The sequence below is a fragment of the Herpailurus yagouaroundi genome, unplaced genomic scaffold (assembly GCF_014898765.1).
Source record: "Herpailurus yagouaroundi ecotype Mexico unplaced genomic scaffold, PumYag 140, whole genome shotgun sequence".
NCBI classification, from domain to species: Eukaryota; Metazoa; Chordata; class Mammalia; order Carnivora; family Felidae; genus Herpailurus; species Herpailurus yagouaroundi.
In genome coordinates, this window is record NW_024412395.1 from 17,332,677 (window position 1) to 17,340,889 (window position 8,213).

The 8,213-nt window shown below is 44.9% G+C and overlaps 1 long non-coding RNA gene across 1 annotated transcript; it reads left to right on the forward strand.

Annotated features, from left to right (window-relative positions):
• The first annotated feature begins 4,884 nt into the window (after nucleotides 1-4,884).
• LOC121030224 (uncharacterized) lies at nucleotides 4,885-5,614 on the forward strand. Its single transcript, XR_005790123.1, has 2 exons — nucleotides 4,885-4,941; nucleotides 5,443-5,614. It is a non-coding gene; the product is annotated as an uncharacterized LOC121030224 (long non-coding RNA).
• Nucleotides 5,615-8,213: the final 2,599 nt, after the last annotated feature.

The following is an 8,213-nucleotide window of genomic DNA, read 5'->3' on the forward strand; positions in this document are numbered from 1 at the left end:
CCCTATGGGCTCCTGGGCACATCTACCTCCTCAACCTTGGTGGCCCTGGGGACCACCCTAAACCCCTCCACCTGCACCACTTGGTAAGATGATCTGAGGAGTATGAGTTGACTTGCAAAGCACATTCATCTAATTTTTGTTGTTGTTGAGTCTTGGACGAGGTGCAGAGGTGTTACCACAGGGCATTATAATGCAAGAGAATTGTGTCTGCCACCATTACCACATTCCTCAAGTGTCTCATGACCCATAGATCATCTTTGTGTCATTTTCCCCACCCTGTGTTGGTACAGGTGTCTCTTGTGGAGATGGAATGGGGCTGTATACAGAAAAGCAGGCATAGCACTTCAGCACATGTGTGCCATACACAGTCCATGTGCTGGGTGGTGGGAGGCATGAGGCTCAGCCTAACGTATATCCATCCAGTTGAGCCCCCAGACATCCACAGTTGTTTGATGAGTCATGAAAACACCTGAACCAGGGCTATAACAGGTCTTCATCAAAGTTTAAGGGATGGTTCTCCCCTTCACCTTGGGATCACCTGAAGCATGTGGGATACCCTCTGCATGTGATTGGGGATATGACTAGGCCAAAGAGTTTAAGTTGTTTGAGGAATGAGGTGATTTTTTTTGTCTTGTCTCTGAACAATCTACTCCAATCAAAATAAACATCCATCCCTTCTAGGGTCTTTTGCAGATCCAGATTTTGCTCCCATGATTGACAATAACACTGACTCTACCAAAAGGACCAAGAAGGATAAGGTAAGTGCTATGGACATTTTCAGTTGTAACTCTTTTGGGAAACCCTCATTTTCCTTCAGCACTCTCTCCTGGCATTGTGTCTGTTTTGTGTGTTGTATGATATGTCTACTTGTTTTTCTTATTTTGTAAATGCACAACCTTAACTCGAGTGTCTCTGAGCTTGTCTATTTTCATCCTGTCAACTCTTTGTGGTGAGTTTAGAAGTCAAACATGGTCAGGGATGAGGACCTGAGGGCTTTTCCAGTATGTTCCTGGAAATAACCCAAGGAGGATGACACCACACTCCACCTGGAAGTCTTCCGGCATGCCTCATTTTTTCCGGACCTCCTCAAAGTGGAATCATTGCTCTTGCTGTTACTTCCTGTTCTGTTTCTGTCTAGGGGATTAACATGCTCAGAAAATCTGCAGTTATCATTATGGGAGGAAAATGCAAAATGCCTTCACTCCAATTTTATTTTTGTATGTGTTATTTATTTATTTATTTATTTATTTATTTATTTATTTTAATTTATATATGAAATTTATTGTCAAATTGGTTTCCATACAACACCCAGTGCTCATCCCAAAAGGTGCCCTCCTCAATACCCATCACCCACCCTCTCCTCCCTCCCACCCCCCATCAACCCTCAGTTTGCTCTCAGTTCTCAACAGTCTCTTATGCTTTGGCTCTCTCCCACTCTAACCTCTTTTTCTTTTTTCTTTTTTTCCTTCCCCTCCCCCATGGGTTCCTGTTAAGTTTCTCAGGATCCACATAAGAGTGAAACCATATGGTATCTGTCTTTCTCTGTATGGCTTATTTCACTTAGCATCACACTCTCCAGTTCCATCCACGTTGCTACAAAAGGCCATATTTCATTTTTTCTCATTGCCACGTAGTATTCCATAGTGTATATAAACCACAATTTCTTTATCCATTCATCAGTTGATGGACATTTAGGCTCTTTCCATAATTTGGCTATTGTTGAGAGTGCTGCTATGAACATTGGGGTACAAGTGCCCCTATGCATCAGTACTCCTGTGTCCCTTGGATAAATTCCTAGCAGTGCTATTGCAGAGTCATAGGGTAGGTCTATTTTTAATTTTCTGAGGAACCTCCACACTGCTTTCCAGAGCGGCTGCACCAATTTGCATTCCCACCAACAGTGCAAGAGGATTCCCGTTTCTCCACATCCTCTCCAGCATCTATAGTCTCCTGATTTGTTCATTTTGGCCACTCTGACTGGCGTGAGGTGATACCTGAGTGTGGTTTTGATTTGTATTTCCCTGATGAGGAGCGACGCTGAACATCTTTTCATGTGCCTGTTGGCCATCCGGATGTCTTCTTTAGAGAAGTGTCTATTCATGTTTTCTGCCCATTTCTTCACTGGGTTATTTGCTTTTCGGGTGTGGAGTTTGGTGAGTTCTTTATAGATTTTGGATACTAGCCCTTTGTCCGATATGTCATTTGCAAATATCTTTTCCCATTCCGTTGGTTGCCTTTTAGTTTTGTTGGTTGTTTCCTTTGCTGTGCAGAAGCTTTTTATCTTCATAAGGTCCCAGTAATTCACTTTTGCTTTTAATTCCCTTGCCTTTGGGGATGTGTCGAGTAAGAGATTGCTACGGCTGAGGTCAGAGAGGTCTTTTCCTGCTTTCTCCTCTAGGGTTTTGATGGTTTCCTGTCTCACATTCAGGTCCTTTATCCATTTTGAGTTTATTTTTGTGAATGGTGTGAGAAAGTGGTCTAGTTTCAACCTTCTGCATGTTGCTGTCCAGTTCTCCCAGCACCATTTGTTAAAGAGACTGTCTTTTTTCCATTGGATGTTCTTTCCTGCTTTGTCAAAGATGAGTTGGCCATACGTTTGTGGGTCTAGTTCTGGGGTTTCTATTCTATTCCATTGGTCTATGTGTCTGTTTTTGTGCCATGTATGTGTCATTTAGAGTGGTCTTAGAGAAAGCAAATTTCATACCCGTCAACATTAAGCCCTTTTTTTTTTTTTTTTTTTTTTTTTTGTAAATGGGCTGTCTGGAATCCCTTCAGATGTGCCCTGGGTATAAATATCTGAAGTATAAGAGATGAGATATTTGTCCTAGAAAACATCCATTGGAACATGAGTGGTGAAGAGAGAAAATCCGTACAATTACCTGCATTGTAATTCCCCACTGTGTCCTTCATTTGTGTTCACCTGAGTACGTTGTCTTGTGTCCTGTGTCACGGTTACAGGTGAAACATGGAAATGTACAGCAGAAACGAAAGTGTATTTGTGTTAATTCTGTTATTTAGAACTTCAGCTCATTTTTCCAGAGGACACGATTATCCTGCAAATTGTACTGTACTTAAACTGAGAAGTACCACTGAATTAAAATAAATTACCTAAGCCTAACTAAAATGAATAGGTAACATGTTTCTCTAAAACATGCTTTTCCAGGTTCTCTGCATGACCTCAGGATCCCCATCACCCCATGTGTCTCTGTGCCCATGGATAACACTTCCAGAGCGGAGAAGACCCCATTGTCAGGAGAGAAGCAGATCGGGCACAGGAGGGGGCTTAGAGGAAGAGCTTTGAGCCCTGAGGGCTATGATTCCATGTCTGGACACTGGCCTTGTCATTCCTTCTTATTTTGTAGTTCTTCACATACAAATAAGCAGCCTCTGTGGTGGAGGGGGATAAGGGGTGATGGTTGATCCTGGACTTAGATGCCTTCATATCAGGAATATGCTATTTTCTTAATTTACTCCATATTCACTCCATGAATTCTCTAGGACAAGAGCCCTTGCTGTTCTACATTTGCAGACATGTGGGGACACTAGTTTCTTCCCATAGCCTCTGTTCCCCATCCCCAAAGCTCTCAGCGGAACCCAAAGTATGGGTAGAGTTCTTTTGATGCCGATGCTGCCCACTTGGAACCCAGTTGTGGGGAAGCTAGTAGCAGATGAGCACTACTTCTTTAGGTTTTTGCTTTTTGCCAGTGTCGGTGCTTGGTTCTGTCCTATGAACACAGCTTTCATTTCTGTTCCACAGGCCATTATGTACGCAAGAGGGCCTGGTCCTTTCCTAGGTTCGCCTTGCAGGCTGTACCCCATGGATGGCCCTTCATCACCAGCTCTTACCCCTCCTCCACCAGCTCCTCCACATACTCAGTTTGGTAAGACGACCTGAACAGGATGAGTGACTGATAAAGTGTATTCATCTTCTTCATGATTGGCTTTGTGCGAATGATGTCGAGATGGTTGTGAGTGTTGGCAATCCAACTGCGACCTGCTTGAGGACGCTGTAGCATATCTCAAGTTTCTCAGGACATACATACAGTGGGCAGTGTCATTTCCCTGTAATGCGGTGAGCTATACGTTTCTCTTGTCAAAATGAAAGAGGATTTTTTACACAAAAGCAGACATATCAGCAGTACTGGTGCGTATTTTACAGACACAATGTTGTGGGTTCTGTGACAGATGAGGCACACCATTAACTTTAGGTGCTTCAGGTGTCCTGAGTGAAATGGGGCACATGCATTATATGACACAGTACTTGTGGTCACCATAATGGAAGCAGCAGTGAAGGAATGGGGGAAACTTGAATCACACAGGAATAGAAGGAAAGTTGTGGATGGCAATCAGAGTTTGAAGAGGTGCAGAGGGGAGGGTGTTGGGGTGAGTAGGATGGATTTGGAGGCCTTTCATGACAGGGCCCACAGCCTAGGCAGGGAGCATGAGGATATATGTAAGGAACTGCTTCATGGGTTCAAGCACAGTGTACAATTTAGTCATCATCTCTGGAATGTCAAGGTTACCACAGTGCACCCAGTTCATAATCTAAAAAAAGGATTGTTGTGTCCCTTGGTTTTCTGAAGGGTCTGCACATGTATGAAAGAATGTCCTGGAGATTTGGTAATTTAAACTTGGTCTTAGGAAATGCTTGTCTGCCTAAGTTTGTGTATCTCAGTGATACTACATGTGAAGACAGGTTGTTGATCAGCTGAGTGTCTTCCTTGGCCTTCAGCCTGAGTCAGACTCTTGGTGGGGAATTCAGGGTTGAGGAGGAGCCTCCCCTGCTGAACTCCGGTCACCACACCCCTGCATCTGCTGTCACCACCCTGCCTGTGGGTTTGAATCTCCGGAACTTCCCTCACAATTTCCTGAGGCTTTTCCTGTGTTCCTGCTGTCTCAGCCCTAATACCCACTCTCAGTGGGGCCATCTCAGAGCCTCAGGTTTGTAATCTGAGAAACAGGGACAATGTTGGTTTCTGAGATCAGTATGATGAACAGGGGATAAGCAATAAGGAATTTGTAAAATGTATGGGACGAATGGGCACTCACCTTCTCAGGGTGGAAATGAATGTATCTGCACACAGAAGATCATCAACAGATGTTCATTCAATTTCATGCAACTAAGAGTATAATGCCTGAGGCTGAGATTGGCAATCACTATTTTGGCAATCACAATTTCAAAAGATACGGCAAGGACCCCAGTGTTTTTTCTATGAAAATTCAGGTCCTACTTTACAAAGAAGAAAAAGATAACTATGATACTGTGTACATTCAGGGATCTATAAGATTTGAAGAGAGTCATCTTCCCTTGTAGGTAGACACACAGATGCGGCCACACAATTAAGTGTTCATCCAAAGCCACAGATATATTGTTGAAGACAAAATGCATAGAGGACAACAGAAGATCCCACTGCAATAACCCACAATCTCTTTGCCTTACAGGAGAATTTGAAGTTTGAAGAGGACCCTGAACTGTGAAAAATGGGCTGGGTGATGTAATATATTTAGAAAAGTTGTCTGATATGCGTATTTGACTAAATTCTTTCCCTGACCAATCCTGTCCCCTCTATTTTGTCTTTCCTCATTCCCCCTGATAAACCCATCACAGTTCTGACTCTGTGTCAGTATCTCTTTCCAGGAGGATCTATGGTCATTCTATTTTGATGTACACAGTGTGACTCCTGTATACATGGTCACAAACAGGTAGAATCTACAGTAATAGGGGCAGAAGATATGTCCCTATTTGAATTGTATTGACTGCACATGTCCCCCTGGTTCCTTCTGGGGTGGTGGACACAACCTTCCTCTAGATCTGGTGATGGTGGTGTTCACTCCTCAATAGGTACTCGCAAGCACACAGCGCCTGCTAGTCACAGTGGTGTGTGGTGATCAGCAGGGCAGCTATCAGTCCCCAGGAAGTAGCTAATGCCTGATTGCAAGAAATGGATGAGGGGTCAGCAGTGTCTCTGGTAGAACAGTGAGGAAACCCTGCATTAATCCAGATGTTGTGGACTCTTCCCACCTACCAGCTACCTCACAATAGCACCAATCCAGGTGGGAGCTGAGGTAGACTCATGGTGGTAGTTTTTGGGGTGAGACTTTGATGTCCCATATTCCTCCCAGTGTTTTCTTTTTTTTTCCCCTTAATTTTTTGCAATGTTTGTTTATTTTTTGAGCAGGAGAGAGAGACAGAACACAAGTGAGAGAGGAGCAGAGAGAGAGAAGGAGACACAGAATCCCAAGCAGTCTCCAGCCTCTGAGCTGTCAGCCTAGAACCTGACAAGAGGTTCAAACTTACAACCCATGAGATCACGACCTGAGCCGAAGTCAGACACTTAACTGACTGAGCCACCCAGGCTTCCCACTATCCTTAGTGAGGGATGGGCAGGGCAGAGGTCGATGACATGATATCCTCTCCTCCCTCACCACCAAGGCAGGGTTGGTTGTAAGCATCTGGCTCTTTCCAGGTCCTCAAAGGCCATGCATTCTGTCCCCGAGCCCCTGATGCCTGCAGGGACCTCCTTCCTCCCAGGTTGTGGAGGCAACCAGCCCTCCAGCAACTTTGAGGTCATGGCTAGGCCACCAAGGGCTCAAGGTCTGGCTGTCCACATGCTTCCCAGGAGTAGCTTAGAACAGCAATGCTGCAGGAAAGGTCAGCATGAGCAGCTTCTGTAAACAGGATTCTCATCCACTGCGATCAGGGCCTGGGCTAAAACATGACAGGAGAGAGGGGGACACAGGACATGTGGTGCCCTGCCTCCTGGACAGGGCTGCACAGAGTAGAAGGCCAAGGGCCTGGGGAGAGGCAGACAAAGAGACAGGCAGAGAGAGAGACACTGAGTCAGTGATGGGGGTATTGGGCATGTCCGAGAGAGTGAGAGGAAGAAACAGGGGGAGACAGGAGGAGAGAGAAGCAGAGGCAAAGAGGAGGCAAGGAGGAAAGGATGGAGCTGGTCACAGTGTGTGGAGGGGGCAATGGGCCATGCAGGAGGGGCTCTGTGAAGATGCTCTTAGTGTTGGAGGCAGAAAGGGTAGGAAACCTGGGCATGACAGTTCCCTGAGTGCAAAGCTCCAACCTCACTGGGGCAAGCTCTGTAGAGGCCATTGCCCCTGGGAAGATGGGTCCCCCTCATTTTGCCTGGCGTGTGGGGGCCCAGTCTTAGGATCGGTCATGGAGAGAGATGGCTTGAGGCAGAGTGTGCAGCTCATTAGCAGGTAAAGTCCAGAGTGTGCTCCATGGGGAGGTAACCATCATCCTCCCTCACTGCCCTCAGTCCCTGCTCCATTCCCCCATGCTTGAGCACGACCTTCCTTATGTTCCAAAACCAGGTGTCAGGCATTGTGCTGCCCCCAGAGCCAGCAGTCTGGAACTTGCAAGGATGGATTATTAATCTCAGCCAAAAGTATTTGAGAATAAGGTCTGTATTCTCCTTCTGGAACTAGTTATGTGCAACATGATAGTGCATTGTTATTCTTACATCTGCTGATCTCTGGATTCTGGATTGTAAGTGAGCAGTTTAAAACACCACAGCCTTCTCTTACATGAAAGGAGAAACCTGTCTTCACCCAGCCTTCCTCTAATTGTGAAGACATGGCAATTATTTTTTTAATTTTTTTTTCATTTATTTATTCTCAAGAGACAGAGAGAACACAAGTGGGGAGGGGCAGAGAGAGAAGGTGACAGAATCCAAAGCAGGCTCCAGGCTCCGAGCTGTCAGCACAGAGCCTGACGCAGGGCTTGAATCCACAAACTGTGAGATTCTGACCCGAGGTGAAGTCGGACGCTTAACCGACTGAGCCACTCAGGTGCCCCAAGACATGGCAATTATTATTTGAAGGCACAATTATCTACCTATGAGTCTGATGGAAATTATTTCACCCATCTTCATCCCTAAAGCACTTTTCATTGAAAATATTACCCATATACAGGCAGGAAATTCATAACAGATGTGTAGCTTCCTTTAGATGTGCATTCTGGCCTTGTCACATTTGTGTCATCAAACACATTATTGACAACGTGAAAATAAGCTCTCAACATCAAGATGGTGACATTAGAGAATGTGGTATAAATAGAATTTCATATGTTCTCAATTAGAAATAATTTTTTAATGGTGAAGGACAAATTTAAAGTATTGTCCAATTTTATTGAAATGTAGCAGACACACCATGTTGTATTAGTTTCAGGCATATATAATAGTGATTCCGTGTGTATA